The sequence below is a fragment of the Pelodiscus sinensis genome, chromosome 18, assembly GCF_052426305.1.
Source record: "Pelodiscus sinensis isolate ZL-2025 chromosome 18, ASM5242630v1, whole genome shotgun sequence".
NCBI classification, from domain to species: domain Eukaryota; kingdom Metazoa; phylum Chordata; order Testudines; family Trionychidae; genus Pelodiscus; species Pelodiscus sinensis.
The window spans coordinates 17,272,773-17,289,466 of NC_143069.1; the positions used below are offsets into that span (position 1 = coordinate 17,272,773).

Here is a 16,694-nt window from a genome sequence, read left to right on the forward strand (position 1 = left end):
AAACCAGGTAACAGAACTTTTGCGTTCTCCTCCAGCAGCAGGCGCTCCGACACAGCTGGACTGAGTACAACACCTGCAAATAACCCAGTTAGTTAATGCAAGCATAAAGAGAGGCAGCCTGGCCAGATGCAACCATTCATTAACTTCCAGGCCAGAGAGGGCCATTGTGATCTTCAGTCTAGCCTGGCATCCTATGAGGTGCACACAGGCCCTTCTCTTCCACTTGTTTAAACAGAGGCACCCTGGGGCACCTTAAAGACTAACACGTGTATTTGGGCATCCGCTTCCAGGGGTAAAAAACACTTGGACCTGCTTTTCCTCCGCAACAGCTGATGCCCAAATAAATCTTCAAGGTGCCACAGGACTCCTTGTTAGTAATGACTGTTGGGGTTGCCCCTCTAAGGCTATGTCTACACTGCAGGCTTTTTGCACAAGAACAGCTGTTCTTGCGCAAAAACTTGCAGAGTGTCTACACTGCGTGCGTGTTTTTGCACAAGTATTACAGTACAGCATCAGAAAACAGGGCTTCTTCTGGAAGAGTTATTCCTCTCCCCACGAGGAATAAGCCCTCTTGCACAAGAGCTCTTCCAGAAGGCGGCAGTGTAGACAGGCAACATGAATTTCTTGCGCAAAAAACCCCTACGGCTAAAATGGCCATCAGAGCTTTCTTGTGCAAGAGAGTGTCGACACTGCCATGGATGCTCTTGTGCAAAAGCACATCTCTTCTGCAAAAGCACATGGCAGTGTGGACGCGCTCGTATGGAAGACCTTTTGCACAAGAACTCTTCTGCAAAACAGTTCTTGTGCAAGAAGCCTGCAGTGTAGACAGAGCTCACGAGTTTCAGAGGGGTAGCTGAGTGAGTCTGTAACAGGAAAAACTTAAAAAACAACATATAGTCACCTTAAAGATTAACAAACCGTGTCAATGGGATCATGAGCTTTCCTGGGCATAGCCCACTTCTTCAGACGACTGGAGTGTTGTATGTCCAGAACCAAAATGAACAGGGGAGGAAAAAATGGGAGGGGCGAAAAAAGGAGGCAGTGGGAATGTAAATATCACAGGGAAAACCCAGCTGGTATGTAACAGGCACCACTGATAAGAGTTGTTTGGAATTTCCCAGGAACCGATCGGGGTTTCTTAGGAACAAGTTTAAAAAGGGGTGAGAATCGGGGTGAACTGGGTGGATGCCTGGGTGAGGGTTGGGTCGAACAACGCAGGGAGGGAAAAGCAGGAGCGTGGGGCGTGAGGGCAGGTGAGCGCTGCGGTGAAAGCCACGTGCGCAGGCCGGGCCGGGCCCCTCTCTCCTCCAGCTGACTTGCAACTTCCACTGCCGGCCCACGTGGCCCTCGAAGGGCGGAGCTTCCCCTTCCCTGCGCCCGCCCCTGGGGCCCTCCAGCCAATGGGAAGCGAGGGCTAATGTTGCTGGTGTTTCAACATTCGGAGCCGGCTGGCACAGCTGCTGCCGCGGGCCCGGGGGCTGCGAGCAGGCAGGAGGCGGAGGTGAGGGGCGGGGGGCGGTGACTCCTGGCCCCCCAGCGCAGGGGGGTCCAGGTCCGGGTCCGTCCGGGGTTACCAGGCCGCGCACTCCCCTCGCTCTTGGAGGCGACGCTGGTGCCAGTGTCTGCTTCAATGCGACCCTACAATAACAAGCCCCAATCGGCCGAGTCGCTGCTTGTTTCACCTCGTGTCCCCCTGCGCTGCAGAAATCCTGCCTGTGCTGGGCCAGCCCCGAGACACGGGGTTGCCCCTGGATTGTAAGCAAGCTGCCCCCTTCTCCCCCATGCTCCCGTTCCCTGAGTATCAGTCCTGCCCCCGCAGCCTGCACAAATCTTCATCCTTTAGGACCAAATAGGAAGGGAGGGGGCGAGGGATTATTTTCTTTATTCCCACCCCCCCTAACGGAAGGAGCTGTTCTCTGTGTCTGTGTTTACAAACCAATGAACGTGTTTCTCCTTGCTTTGGGTTGGGGTTTTTTTTGCCTGTTTCTTGACAAGATTGATTGAAATGTTGGTCTGACTAGAGTAGTCCCCAAGTTTAGCGCCCTGCCCTGAAGCAGGACGAAGTCAACCAAGACCTACGGGTTTGTCTAACCCTGTCTAATTCTTTCTTCCCACCCATGCTTCCCCAGAAGGGATCAGACAGGCTGTACACAGCGGGTGTTTAAGTCTCAGCTTGACAAAGCCCTGGCCGGGTTGATTTAGTTGGGATTGGTCCTGCCTAGAGCAGGGGGCTGGATTTGATGACCTTCTGAGGTCTCTTCCAGCTCTATGATTCTATGATTCCCTCCCCTTTCCTTCACCATCATTAATATCCTTTTGCAGTGAGTTCCAGAGGTTGATTATACACTTCAAAATACGTCCGTTTTAACTAGAGCTGGAAGGAAGTTTTCTGAGGGGGTGTTTTTCCATTGGAAAACGCTGATTTTAGTGACCTTTTGTTTGGAAGGGGAAAACTCCACCATTTCAGAACATTAAAATGTAGTTTTCCATTCCTGAAATGACTCTTTGTTTGGTCTCTTTAAAGTTTATCTTCCGTAATCCACCGTACTGGTGCCAGGGATGTAAAATCTCATTTAATTAGCTAACCAGTTAAACAATATGTTGAACCAGTTAACCGATTAAATGGGACACGTAGGACGTGTTAAAGACGGGCTTGGAGCAGCCCACACACCTACCCCCGTGGCACACTGCTGTGACTGCTGAGCAACCCTACCCGTGGCGTGCCAGAGTGCCCTCTGCCTATGGCTGGTGGAGGGCTGCTCCAGCCCCCTCTGGTTAACCATAACCGGCTTACTGGTTAACCATTCACTTCCAAACTTGGTGTCCCCACTGCTAACATTAGGACAGTGGTCCCCAACACGGTGCCCGCATTTGTACGCGCCCGCCAAGTGCTCAGGGCTGGCCTGGCCCCGGGCACGTGGCGCATGTGCGGTGCCGGAGCTGGCCCCGGGCGCATGGTGCACGGTGAGCGCCGGCCCCGGGGGCGCCGCAGATTGGCTGCCCGCGCTATGGCCACGTGGCGCATGGGGGGAGCGCAGGCTCCGGGCGTGCGGCACTTGCAGGGTGCGCCAGCCCTGGGCGCACAGCGCTTGGAGAGCGCCGGCCCCGGGCACGCGGTGCTTGGGGGGAGAGCGCCGGTCCCGGGCGCGCGGCGCTTGGTGGGAGGCCCGGCCCTGGGCATGCGGTACTTGGGGGGGGGGGCGGCCCTGGGAATGTGTCTATGGGGGGGCCCCGCCCCTGGGTGCGCAATGGGGGGCTCCGCTCCAGGGCGCCCTGCGGGCAAACAGCCACACCCCTTGGCGCCCGGCATCCTCAAATGGTTGGGGACCACTGCATTAGGAGAAGCCATTGGCTGCCTCCCCTGCCCCGCCCCATTCCTTCTTTGACATTCCCCTGCTCCCATGGGGGTCACGCTGCCCCCCTTTGAGAGCTGATGCTGAAAAGTGCTGGGAAAGCTCGGGGCGATTATCTGCCTGACCCCGGTGAATAGGAGCTGCCAAAGGCCCTGAAGTGTGACAGACCCTGGAGCTGTGACCGGCCCTTTCACCCAGCAGGATGTGCCGAATGCCCCAGAGGACCAAGGGATGGTGGGCGTGGCACTTCAAGCACACCTTGATTTTCTTCTGTCAGGGCTGGGGCATCGGACCGTCCAGGCTGGGTTCCTGTGATTTCCCGCGCGTGCTGGGCGGATGGTTTCCTGTCCAGTGCAGATCGCTGCTGGTGCGGGACCTCTGCATATAAATGCTGGGTAAGTCCTGGTGGGTTTTTAATGGGCACTGCCATGTGGGTTGGTAACTCAGGGTGCCCCTGTATAAAACTATGGGACACCAACATCTTGAATACTGTGTACAGCTGTGGTCTCCTCACCTCAAAACAGATATTTTGGCCTTGGAAAGGGTTCAGAAAAGGGCAACTAACATGATTAGGGGTTTGAAACGGGTCCCATATGAAGAGAGGTTAAAGCGATGGGACTTTTCAGTTTAGAAAAGAGGAGATTGAGGGGGGATATGATAGAGGTCTATAAAAACATGAGTGGTGTGGAGAGGGTGAATCAAGAAAAGTGATTTATTAGTTCCCATAATAGAAGAACTAGAGGACACCAAATGAAGTTAATGGGTAGCAGGTTTAAAACTAATAAAAGAAAGTTCTTCTTCACACAGCGTGTAGTCAACCTGTGGAACTCCTTGCCAGAGGAGACTGTGAAGGCTAGGACTATAACAGGATTTAAAGAGAAGCTAGATAATTTCACGGAGGTTAGGTCCATAAAAGGCCATTAGCCAGGAGATAGAAATAGTGTCCCTGGCCTCTGTTTGTGGAAGGCTGGAGAAGGATGGCAGGAGACAAATCGCTTGATCATTGTCTTTGGTCAACCCTCTTTGGGGCACCTGGTGCTGTCCACTGTCAGCAGACAGGCTACCCAGTACTGCCGTTCTTATGTCAGGGTTCTTGGGTGGGGCACAGGGCAGAGCCCATCGGTTCAGAGCTGCTAAGAGCAGAGTTATTTGCACTTACATCCCAGCCAGACTCCCTCGTATCCCCTAACACAGGGCTGGGGGGATCCTTTTTTGGGTCGGGGGCCACAGAGAAATCCGTTGGGCCTTGTAGGAGTTGGGCGGCAGGAGTGGAGCTTAGTGCCTACGGGGCCAAGGGAAACAGAGAGGGCACCATGTCCACAGGGCCGGGGTGCCATTTTCCCTAGGGCCTCCGGGGGGGTGGGGGAGGGGGAGTGTGTCTATGGTCTAGGAGCCAGGGCCCACCAAAGATGAATCCGACCCAGGCTCTGGTACATCTCTGCAGCGCTGCCGGCCGGTTCCCCCACCTCTTGGTCCTCAACCCAACTAGACCCGCTTCCCGACGGCTGGTTGCCCCCGGCCAGCCCCGCTCCCTCCAGCCCCCTCCCAGCCAGCCCTGCTTCCCGGCGGCCGGTTCCCCCCACCCCCTCTCTTCCAGCCAGTCCCGCCCCCCCCCCCCCGGCCCCTGCTGTTCGGTATTTTTTTTAAACCATCTGGTAACCCTAGCAGGTGGGGGTGAAAAGTGCATGGAAATGCCTGCACAGGCGCGTCTGGGAATGAGATGCTGCTCTAACATCTCCACCTCTGTTCACTTCCAGCCCCTGCCTCGTGGCGCTGGCCCCCCCGTGGCCTGGGAGGGCTCCCCAGGCGCACCATGGCCCGGCATAGCAAGCTGCAGAAGCACGTCCTGAGCCTATACAGGCAGTTCCTACGCGCCGGCCGGGAGAAGCCGGGATTCCTGCCTCGCATCCAGGCTGAGTTCCGGAAGAACGCCAGCATCCCCCGGGCCGACGTGATGCACATCGAGTATCTGCTCCGCCGTGGCCAGAGGCAGCTGGCGCAGCTCCGAGACGCCAACACCAAACAGATGGGCACCTTTGTCCAAGCCAAACCGGAGGAGCAGTGACCCCTGCTGGTTGGCGCAGGCGTCTGTCTTGTACTGGGACGGTTGGGGGTGAATGCACAGATCAGCCTTCCTGGTTCTCACATCCCTGTGCACCCCTCGTGTCCGACCACAGGTGCCTGGCTTGGCATTTGCTGAGCTAAGGTGTCTTTATTGGCAGCCAAGCTTTTAAACAGTTCAGGTGTGGATGGGTGATCTGGAGGAGATGCTCTTGTTTCCAGGACCTGGTACACAATTCATTCTACCCCTGCTGGCTCCTCTCTTCGGGTATGTCTACACTACAGCGCTAGTTCGAACTAAGCTAATTCGAACTAACGCGTCTAGAACTAAAAACTAGTTTTGCTAATTCGAACTAGCAAGTCCACATTGAGTGGACTCTGAACAGGGCTTAAGGATGGCCGGAAGCAGTGCCGGCAGGGCATCAGAGGAGGACTTAGAGCGTGGAGATGCAGTCTCAGGCTAGCCGAGGGCTGCGCTTAAAGGGTCCCGACCCCCACCCCGGACAGACAGTTCTAAGGGGTGTCCCGCTTGAAAACCAGTCCTGGCTTGGATTGCCCGGAGTACCCACACTGGGCACATCACACCACTCGGCCATCAGCCCGGCTGCACTTGCCGCAGGCTGCCATCTGGGGAGAGGGGGCAATCGGGGAGCTGCAGGAGAGCTTCCACCCCCAGAAGCCTGCAGAGCCAGCCCAGTCCTCCCCATGGGGGGCTTGTACCCCATTCCTCCCTCACCTCCTTCCACTTACCCTTCCCTAGCCCCCCTTCTTATTGATGTACAAAATAAAGATAACGTTTCTTCCAACATTGACTCTGTCTTTATTGAACAAAACTGGGGGAGACTGGGAAAAGGAGGTGGGAGAGGGGAAGATTAAGGCTGGGAGAGGGGAGGGCAACTAACATGATCAGGGGTTGGGAACAGGTCCCAGATGAAGAGAGGCTACAGAGACTGGGACTGTTCAGCTTAGAAAAGAGGAGACGGAGGGGGGACAGGCTAGAGGTCTCTAAAAGCAGGGGTTGGGTGGAGAGGGTGCATTGAGAAAAGTTCTTCATGAGTTCCCATAAAGAAGGACTAGAGGACACCAAAGGAAAGGACTGGGTAGCAGGCTTGAAACTAGTAAGAGAAAGTTGTTGTTCTTGACAAAGCAAATAGTTAACCGGTGGAACTCCTTGCTGCAGGAGGCTGTGAAGGCTACAACTAGAACAGAGTTGAAAGGGAAGTGAGATCAAGTCATGGAGGTTGGGTCCATGGAGTAGTCTTAGCCAGGGGGTAGGAGTGGTGTCCCTGCCCAAAGTTTGTGCAAGGCTGGAGAGGGATGGCACGAGACAAATGGCTTGGTCACTGTCTTTGGTCCATCCCCTCCACGGTCCCTAGGGTTGGCCGCTGTCGGCAGACAGGCTACTGGGCTAGATGGACCTTTGGTCTGACCCAGGACGGCCATTGTAAGCTCAGGGCTCAGGGTCGGGGGTCTCAGTGGACCCCCTTGATTTTCATGCAAACCTGCTCCTGGGTGGCCAGGCTGGCAGCTCTCCTGCCCTAGACGGCCACTTTCCTGTGCCTAGTGCGGAGATCATGGACGAGGTCCACGATGTCCGCACTAGCCCAGGAATGTACCCGCCTCTTGCGGTCCCGGGCAAGCTTCCGGGAGCCGCCAGCCTGGTCCCGGGAAGAGGTGGTGGGCTGGGGGACATCGGGTGGGTGGCTCTGTGCCGTGCCAGGTGCAGGGTCTGCTGGCTGGGTGCTAGCAGGCTTGCACCTGGCACGGGCACCGTAGCCAGCCCGTGCCCCTTTAAGGGGTCCGGGGCCGGGAGGGGGGCATAGAGTTTCCCTGGTGTTGGCCAGAGTGGCCACCAGGGAAACTTGGGGAGGGCTAGCCTCCCACTAGTTCGAATTAAGGGGTACACAGCCCTTAATTCGAACTAGTAAGTTCGAACTAGGCTTAAGCCTCGTAAAATGAGGTTTTCCTAGTTCGAACTAAGCGCTCCGGTAGTTCGATTCAAATTCGAACTAGCGGAGCGCTAGTGTAGCGGCTATGAATGTTAGTTCGAACTAACGTCCGTTAGTTCGAACTAACATTGTAGTGTAGACATACCCTTCCATCCTTAGCCAAAGAGGAACAAGCCAGTTAGCCCAGGGAAATAAAAGAAAGGGAGAGCGGTGATGGAAAACCCTGTGTCTGTCATTTTTTCAAATGATCTATCTTGCCTAAAAGCCTGTCAGGGATTGGGCTCTGTTGCAGGAGGTGCTGGCGAAACACTCCGTGGATTTGGGTGCTACAATTCCTGAGTGTCATCCGCCTTCCTGCCCCCTCCCCCCACCGAAGCGCTTTAGAAGGCTCACAAAGGACAGAGACCTGCCTTTTGAAAATCTGCCTCCCCACCGGTGTCTCAAGACAGGCGGCTCTCTCTCGCCAAAAACGGAGGCAGCAGCGTGGGATGACAGGCAGCCAGGTCGCAAGGGGAGGTGCTTTTTAGACCAGTTCCCTCCTGGCACTCCGTACTGCTGCCTCTGTATCAGAGGCAGCAGCACAAGCTGGCAGCAGCCCTTGCCTGGGGGCTGGGTCTGAGCTTCTGGACCTGGTGCAAACTGGAACTGAGCGAGGCTGCCTGCCGGCCTGGCTCCTAACACACTGTAAATGCAGAGCCGCAGAGGGGGTAGGTCCCGGACCCAGCGCGAGCCAGGACTGAGACAGCTGGCCCCTGGGGACTATCGAAAAGTCAAGTAACCGATAAGAAATCATGAGGTTAATTGACTACTCAGTGAATATCTAACGTCCCTAATCCCTTTTCATAGTTCCCCTCTGGACTCTCTCTCCTAAAGCATGGCCCTGAGATCTGGACACAGTGCTCCAGCTGAGGCCTCCTCCGTGCCAAATAGCTAGGAGAGTGACTTCCCATGTCTGCCGTACGTCTCCTACCACGCCCCAGGGCTATGCCCTCTTACTGAAGGGCTTTGTGTCTGAAATCGCTTCTCTCCTAGGCTACGTCTACACAACGAGTTTTTTTGGCAACAAATATGCTAACGAGGGACTCTATGACACGCAATGTCATTTGCATATTTTCTGCCGATCCGTTTTTGTGCTCGGGGTTTGTGCGCAAAACCAAGCCATGTGGATGTTTACTTTTTGTGCAAAAAACCCCCTTTTCCCACAAGATCCCTATTTCTGCAAAAAGGCCGACCGATCTTGTGCAAAAAGGGGCTTTTGCCTAAAAAGAAAACATCCACATGGCTTGTTTTTGTGTGTTCTTGCGAAAAAACTTGTTGCGCGTCTACACTCTACGTGTGTTCTTGCAGAAGTAAATTTGCAGTAAAGCATCAGAGAACAGGGCTCCTTGCACAGGAGTTATTCCTCTCCCGACGATGACTAAGCCCCCTTTGTGCAAGAGCCGTTGTGCAAGAAGGCAGCGTGGACGGGCACCAGGGGCTTCTTGAGCAAGACACTTTTATGGCTAAAATGACCATCAGAGCTTTCTTGCACAAGAGAGCGTTCACACTGCCATGGACGCTCTTGTGCAAAAGCCCATGGCAGGGTGGAGGCACTCTTGCACGAGACCTTTTGCGCAAGAACTCCGGCGTGAAACAGCTCTCGTGCAAGAAGCCTGCAGTGTAGGGCAGGGAGCAGCCTATGAGGGAGGGGGAGGGACCCCTAGTAATGGCTCAAACTTCCCAGGGGGGTGGCCAGAGGCAGGACATTTGCCTGGCAGGGTGGGGGGGGGGGGCGGTGACCTCACAGGGGCTTTGGGCAGCCCTCAGCATATAAGGCAAAGGGCAGGTGGGGAGGTGGTGACCTCACAGAGGGACCCACATCTCAGGCTGATAAAAGCGGGGGGCGGGCCCAGGGGACTTTGGAGACCCCCGGTTGCTTTAGCTCTGGTGCGTCTCCTCCTCACGGTTCCTTCGCGTTCTGTGAGTTCCACATCCCGACACCTTTGTGACGAAGGTAAGAGCCCCCAGGGGTTGGATCCCGCCCGGGGCCGGCTGGGTTCCAGGCAGGCCCAGCCCTCGGTCAAGGGCCAGAAGGTGATTCCTCACCTGGGCTGCGTCCTTAGCGCCACTGGGGCTTTCTCCTGGTTGGTTTCCCTTTTCCTCCATCCCCCCACATTTCTGCTCTGTTCTTGCCTCCTCTGTGACCTTCCCTTGCTGCCTCCCCCAGCTTGGGACCCAACAGACTAGCTGAAGGACGGGGGGTGGTTTGCAGGAGCCGTGGGGTGGGGGATGCAGCCCCCATTGTGGGGACTGGGGAGGTGGGGCTGGAACAAGTCTATGCCGGTGTCTTTGGGGAGAACGCTCCACCCCCCACACCTTAGATTCTCCCCTGATTGGCCAAGAAGGGGCTGTTGATGGGCAGGAGACTCGTGGAATGAGGAGTAACGGTAGTTTGAACTAGGAAGCCTAGTTCGAACTACCTAGTTCGTGCCCCGTGTAGCCGCGCTGCACGGGGTTCGAACGAGCGGGGTTTTAAAAATGGCGGCTCCCCGCTTATGCAAATGAAGCCCGGGAAATTCAAATCCCGGGCTTCATTTGCAAGTGCGGTATGCCTACATTACCCTCCTAGTTCGAACTAGCGGGGTAGTGTAGACATACCCTCAGGTCCTTGCAGTGCCTGTGCAAGACCGAACCGATAAGCAAGGGGCCATTTGGGGGCTGGGGGCAGTCGCTCTGGGGAGCTGGAACCCCTGGATTTCGTTCATCAGGCTGCGCCCCAAGCTCCCCTTTGCTCCCCTCATTTCCAGCATGGCCAAACGTTTTCGGCTGTGGTTCAAGAAAGCCCTGAAGATGGCCCCAGGGCCGGTGGGGAGCAGCTTCTCCGTCCCCGCGGGCGGGGAAGCTGGATCCCACCAGCTCGGGGCGACTCGCCCACCGGCCAGGCCCCCCCGGACCTGGCTCCAGAGGCGGCTGGGCAGGCGGGACCCAGCCCAGCGGGGGAGCCGGGTAGGGTGGCTCCGGGGCCTCCTCTGTGGAGAGAAACACCTGCCCCGGGAGCCCAGCCCCCATTACCACCAGGGGGCATCGCCCTGCCCGGCCCCCGGGGACCTGCCAGTCTCCGGGAGCCCCCAGCCCGTCGCTCCCCGCACCAGCCCCTGCAGCTGTGGGTCCAGGTCCGTCAGCAGCAGCGCCTGGGCCTCCAGCTGCAGCCGGGCCACCTCCTGCAGCCGCTCAGACCCAGGTGAGGGGCCGTGAACACGCTGGGCCCAGGGGCTCACCCAGTACCCGGGGGGGGAGGGGCAGCACCAGTGTCTGCCCCGCACCCTGGGCAATGGATGGGGGCGGGGGCTGCTTGGCTCTCTTGTTCCTGGTGGGGGCTCTGCTGAGGGCGTTGGCAGATGTGAGGGTGGAAGGGGGATGGGTCCCTGCGAGGGGCGTGTGGGGCCCAACCTGCCCTGGGTCCCTGACATGGGGGCGCGTGACCCCTGCTGGCCGCTGGAGTCACCCTGGTCCCTTCCCTCCCGCACAGAGCCCCCCTGCGCCTCGGCGGAGCTCTGCCAGGAGCGGGTGGACTCCCGGGTGGAGGAAGGGGCCATCTACGACATCGAAGAGCAGCTCCACACCCGGGACACGGTAGGAACCTTCTCCACACGGGGGGGACCCGAGATTGTCCGGCCCCTTCCCAGCACGTCCCCCCCTCCGGGAGGGGCTTGTCCTTGGGGATCCCCCTGGGGCCCCTTCTCCTGCATGACCTGGACCCCCCAAGCTGGGGGCTCTTGTCATGCACCAGCTGGGCCCCCACAAGCCTGAGGCAGCAGTTGGAGGGGGAGTGTGGGTGCTTGGACAACCGGCAGCTCCCACCTCCACTCCTGGGAGACCTGAGCCCTGCAGCTGTCCGTGGGGGGCAGGCAGGCCCCAGGCTCACAGACTCTCTCTGGGGTGCAGAGCCCAGCCGCCCTGCAGCGGTTCCTCTTGGCCATCCCCCTCGCCTGCCTCGCCGCCCTCCAAAGGGGCGAGGACACCCTGGCGCCGCGCTGCTGCAAGGACACCATGATGGCCAGGATCGTTGTAAGCGAGTCGCGGCAGCCGGGAGGAGGGGAGGGGATACGTGGGGTGGACGCGGGTCTGCCTGGGCCATGGCGGCGGGTGGGGGTGCTGGAAACGGGATGGGTGGAGCCAGGAGGGCTGGAGGTGGACATGGGGAGGGTGGGTGGGGATGCTGGAGGAGGGAGGGACACAGAAATGGGGCAGGTCTGGGGTGCCGGACAGGAAGGGGGATTCGGGACAGGGAGGGGTCTCCCCGGGCCATGGGGGGCTGGAAGGCAGCCGAGCGGGCTGCTGGGGATGCGCCTGGGGAGCAGGGATGAGGAGGTTCAGAGGCTGGTCACCAGGGCAGGGAGGGGCAGGAGACGGCCTGGGGACAAGGACTGAGCTGGTCCCGATTTGGGAGGGGGGTGCTGGGAGGGGCCCTGTGTCGGGCAGGGGGGCTACAGGGCAGCGGGAGGCAGTGGGGTTGGATCCTGCTGGGTGGGGGCGCTGGCCACGTGAGCGTCTCTTGGGGGCCCCAGCCTCACATGCCCCTTTGTCCCCTTGGGTCTCCCAGGAGATCATGGAGGACTCGCCCCCCCCGCTGGTCTTGGCCGACTGCCTCAACGCCGCCTGCAGCCTCAGGTACCGACCCCCCCGCCGACTCCCCCCCAGAGCAGATCCCCTGGCCAGGGAGTGGGAAAGTCTCTGTCTCCTGCTGCTGAATTAACAGCCTCTGCCCCTCTCTCCTGCCAGCACCTTGCAGCCTCCCCTGCGGGCCCAGCTCCTGAGCCCCCTGCTGACGGCGGCCGTGGGACAGACTGTGTCTGGGGACTGGCAGCAGGAGCCCATCCACACTCAGGTACGTCCCTCCGGGCCCTGCTCCCGGGCTGGGCTGGAGCTCCAGAGAGGAGGGGGGTGGCAGAGGGAGGGAAGAAGCTGCAGGTTTGGATCCTTCCCTCCAGGTTTCCCGTTGCTCTCCCGGGGGGCCCGTCCCTTCCATGCCCAGCCTGGGCTCCTCCCTGCTCTGCGAGGCGGCTCAGACCCTGCTCAAGGCTGGACCCCGGAGCCAGCGGGTGGCCTGGATCCCCCAACCCCCCTCTGACCCAGGGCTCCTCCTTGTCTTGCAGCAGTTCATCCGGGCCCTTCCCTACGACCTCCAGGCCCTACTGGCGAGCCTCCTCGCCGAGTCCCCAGACACCGCCCGGCTGCAGCTCATAATGGAGGTGAGCCCCGTGGGGGGGACGGGGCCATTGGCCCTGCTTCCTCGGGGGGGGGGGGCCGAGAGAGGAGCAGTGTCAGTGGCTGGGGGGGGCACAGTCCGAGAGGAGCCCCAGGCTCTGCCCAGAACCGGCACCTCCCTACGGGTCCTGACCTGTCTCTTTCCCCCCCAGCACCTGAGCCCGTGGCTGGAGTCCCGCCTGCCCCAGGAGCGAGCCAGGGCCCTTGGCAGCACCACGGCCCTGCTGGGAGTCGCCACCACCCTCCCGGGGTTTGACGTAAGTGACCTCGGAGCCGGGGGGTCTGGGGCTGCAGGGCGCGGGGCTGGGAGCGTCCCCGGGAGGCAGAGGCAGGGCCGGGAATGGGCCGGGAATGGGCCGCGTTCTCCTTTCCCCGGGGAGGGGCGACCCTGGGCCCTTCAGGGGGGCTCTTGAGGGACTGGGCCTGGGGACTGGGGAGTGGCCGTCAGTGGATCCCCTTGTTCCACCCCCGGAGTGACCCTTCAGTCGGGGCCATTGCTCAGGGTTGTCTCCTCGCAAGGCCGGCCCCGCCCCGGGAGGTGTCTCTGTCCGTCCCCCGAGCTCAGACCCGCCTCGGCGGCCGTTTGCATGGGACGTGCAGCCCCAGGATGCTGAGGGACCCCCCCTCTTCTCTCCCCTCAGAACTCCGCCGACTGGCCGAGGATGGGTCACCACGTGGCCCAGCTGGGCCTTTTTATTTCGGACCCATCCGAAGACGTCAGCCGGCTGGCCCGGGAGGGGGTGCACAGCCTGTATCAACTCCTCCTGCACCACAGGGGTAAGGAACCCAGCCGGGACCTGGGCCCCAGGGACACCCTGAGGGTGCCGGCGGCGGGGGGAGGGGACCCAGCCCTTTTCCCCCAGACTGGCCCAAGGGGGGATGCGTCCCTCTGTGTTCCCCTCCTTCTGCCCCCTGTGCCCCTCCATTTGCCCAGGGATGCCTGCAGGGACCCGTGCGAGGGGAAGGGCTCAGACCTGCCAGCAGAATGACCCTGTTGTGTCTCTTGCAGGCCTCAACATCCACCAGGCAGAGGACCTGTGGTGCAGACACTACTACAAAGAAAGATGGGTCCTGGCTCACAGCAACAGCGTGAGGGTGGGAGAGGTAAGGACGCGCTGCCAGGGCAGGGCAGGGCTCGGGGGTGGGGCTGGCTGGGGCCCTCGTGGGGGTAGGAGGGTCTTGGGGGCAGGAGGAAGCTGTGACCTGGGGCAGGGGTTGGGGTGCCGGGTGAGGAGAGCGTCTGGGTGCAGGGTCTGGAAGGGAGTTTGGGGGAGGAGGAAGCTGTTTTAGCCCCAGGAGTTGGGGCCGGGCTCTGGGCCGTCAGCTGAAACCTCCTGTGCTCTTGATTTCAGGTCTTTGGGCAGCTCTTTACACCAGAGCAGGAGAACTGCTTTTTGGACAAGGCTCTGCTCGCTGCCCGCTCCCCCCTGCGGCGCCCCAGCCAGGCCGGGCTGGTCCTGGCCCACGCCCTGCATGGGCAGGCCCATCAGCTCCTGGAATACATGGTGAGCAGCCGGAGCAGATCAGGAGAGTGGGGCAGGGCCAGGGTCTCCTTCCCATCCCCTCAGGGAGTCCCCCGCCCCTTTCCTCAGGCTGCCCCCACCCCACGTCCCTGCTGGCAGAATCCCTCCTGCCCCTGCGAGCGTCCCTGGGGGTGGGGAGGCTCTGAACACAGAAACTGTCCTAGGAGGCGGGAGGGGGCCGAGGTGTCAGGAGCTCTGGGGGGGGGGTCAGGAGCTCACCCTGCGGGCCTGACGGGGGTGACCAGAGAGCAGGGGGAGGAGGGTGGAAATGCTGGGGGGGCCAGTTCCCCTGAGTCCCCAGGGATGAATGTGACGGATTCTGCTTCCCTTGCAGCAGGAAGACACCCAGTGAGAGCAGCAAGAGCTGAGGAGCCAGCAGCTGCGTCCCCCTCCCCGCAACCCTACCAATTGTATTGAATTGTATTTACATTCTCATTAAACAATGTTTCAAAAACCATTTGGATCAGGCTTGGTCAATAATTTGTAATGGGGGGGGGGCCATTTTGGCAACTGATCAAGGGCCACATTTCTACCGAGGGCTTTGGGGTCTGGGACGGGGCGGTTGGGTGCAGAAGGGAGCTTAGGGGTGGAGCCTGGGTGCAGGGGGGGGGTATGATCTGGGGCGGTGGATAGGGGTGCAGGGTCCAGGAGGGGGTATGGGCGCAGGAGAGGACTCTGGCCTGGGGGAGGGGCTCTAGAGGGCTGCAGGGTCAGGGAGGGAGCTGTGACCTGGGTGAAGGGGGAGCAGAAGGTTTGGGGGAGGGGGTGCGGGTGCCAGAGAGGAGTCTGGCCTGGGGGAGGGGTGTCGGGGGGTGCAGGGTCAGGGAGGGAGCTGTGACCTGGGTGAAGGGGGAGCAGAGGGTTTGGGGGAGGGGGTGCGGGTGCCAGAGAGGAGTCTGGCCTGGGGGAGGGGTGTCGGGGGGTGCAGGGTCAGGGAGGGAGCTGTGATCTGAGGGAATGGGGGACGCAGGTTCAGGTGGTCGCCTGGGACAGGCAGTCGGGGAGGGGACGTGGGCGCCAGGGGCAGGCTCTGGCTGCGGAGGTGCCTACCTAGGCAGCTGCGTATGGGGGAGCCCGACTGTCACCTGAGGGGATGGGGGAGCTCAATTTTCAACTGTGGGGAATGGAGGAAATACTGTGGAGTGGAGGGAGCGAGATGGGGGGGGCTGAATTGTTCCCGGAGGGGAGATCTCCCTGGCTTGGGGGGGGGGGGGCGTTTCCAGCAAAGCCCTCACATAAGAGGGGGACAGACGGGGGGAGGGAGAGGACGGGGATGGGCAGGGCAGGGCAGGTGGAAATGGGGAGGAGCAGGAGAAGGGAAGGGGGAGGAGATGGAGGAGAGCAGGGGATAGGAGTGGGGGCGGGGATGAGGAGCAGGACAGAGGCAGGGCAGTGGTGGTGATGGCTGGCGGCTTTGCCAGAATAGCTGTGCCGGGGGGGGGGGGGGGCTTTTGCCACACACCCAAGCCAAGCCAGCTGTGGCGGCAAAGCCTTGTGATGTAACCTAAGCCCTTGGCAAGGTCGGGATCAACCTGCTCTGACAATTTCTCGGACCGGCGGGTTGAGAAACAAGGATCGTGCAGGGAGATGGGGATGACTAGGAAGCGAATCCAGGTGTGGGGGGAATATCCTGCGTTGGAGGGTCAGTCGATACCCCCGCCTGCCACTGTCTGCCGGGGCTCTGCCCGCAAGATGGAACCAACAGCTGAGTTTGCTTTTCTGCCCCGTCGTGGGCACAAAAGGCCCAGAGCAGCCTCCTGCTATCTTGGAGGAAAGGGGCCAAAGTTCAGGAAGCAGGTGCCAGGCTGGGCTGGAATCCGCGAGCGCCGCTTTTGCTTTGCCCTTCCTGGAAGCTGGGCTGCAGGTGAGTGGCGGTGTGTGTAATCTGCAGGAAATAGTCGTCGATTAAAGATGGAAGATGAGACTGCGGCTTCCTAGATCTCGCTCAGATGCACATTAGCCCAGGACACAGAGTACTTTGATGGTGACCAGTTTCCCCCTCCCCAAAACAAACAGGCCAGCTGCGAGCTACGTGACACTTGGCTGCAGGGTTTCCTGATTTGTGCAGGGACCTTTGCTGCTAACTGTGACCGCACTAGATTTCACCTGAAGATCAGAGACAAGGTGTGACGGACGCAGGAAGTGACAAGACATCGACATCTTCCTGTAGCTGCAGCTAGCATCTGAGCTCCTTATATGGGACTGGGTAGAACTGGGCACCGGGGCGTTGGTGGTGGTGCTAAGGGGCCCCTCACAGCCCCATCATGGCATCTGCTATCACCGTCCTCTTCCTCGGTGAGTATCGGAGACAGCTGGTGCACGTGCCTATGGCAGGTGTGTGTGTGGGAGATCCGAGACCAGGGTGTGGGATCCAATCGCTCTGAGTTCTGGTCCCTAATGAGCTGTCTCCTCTCCAGGATGCTGGCTGGCGGAGCAATTCAGGGTGTTGGGACATGAGTATCTCTGTTTGGGACAGGTGGGGACAGAGAAGAGCTGTTGATACCTGAATGTTCACCCCAAAGCTGAGTTCCACCTCCTTGTTTTGACACTGGGGGGCTTAG

At 59.9% G+C, this 16,694-nt stretch overlaps 1 long non-coding RNA gene across 1 annotated transcript in view; it reads left to right on the plus strand.

Annotated features, from left to right (window-relative positions):
- The first annotated feature begins 1,437 nt into the window (after positions 1 to 1,437).
- LOC149523263 (uncharacterized) overlaps positions 1,438 to 16,694 on the plus strand; it is a 228,305-nt gene continuing 213,048 nt past the window's right edge. Inside the window, exon 1 of the long non-coding RNA XR_016347257.1 lies at positions 1,438 to 1,501. This is a non-coding gene — a long non-coding RNA (uncharacterized LOC149523263). The remainder of the gene's footprint in view (positions 1,502 to 16,694) is intronic.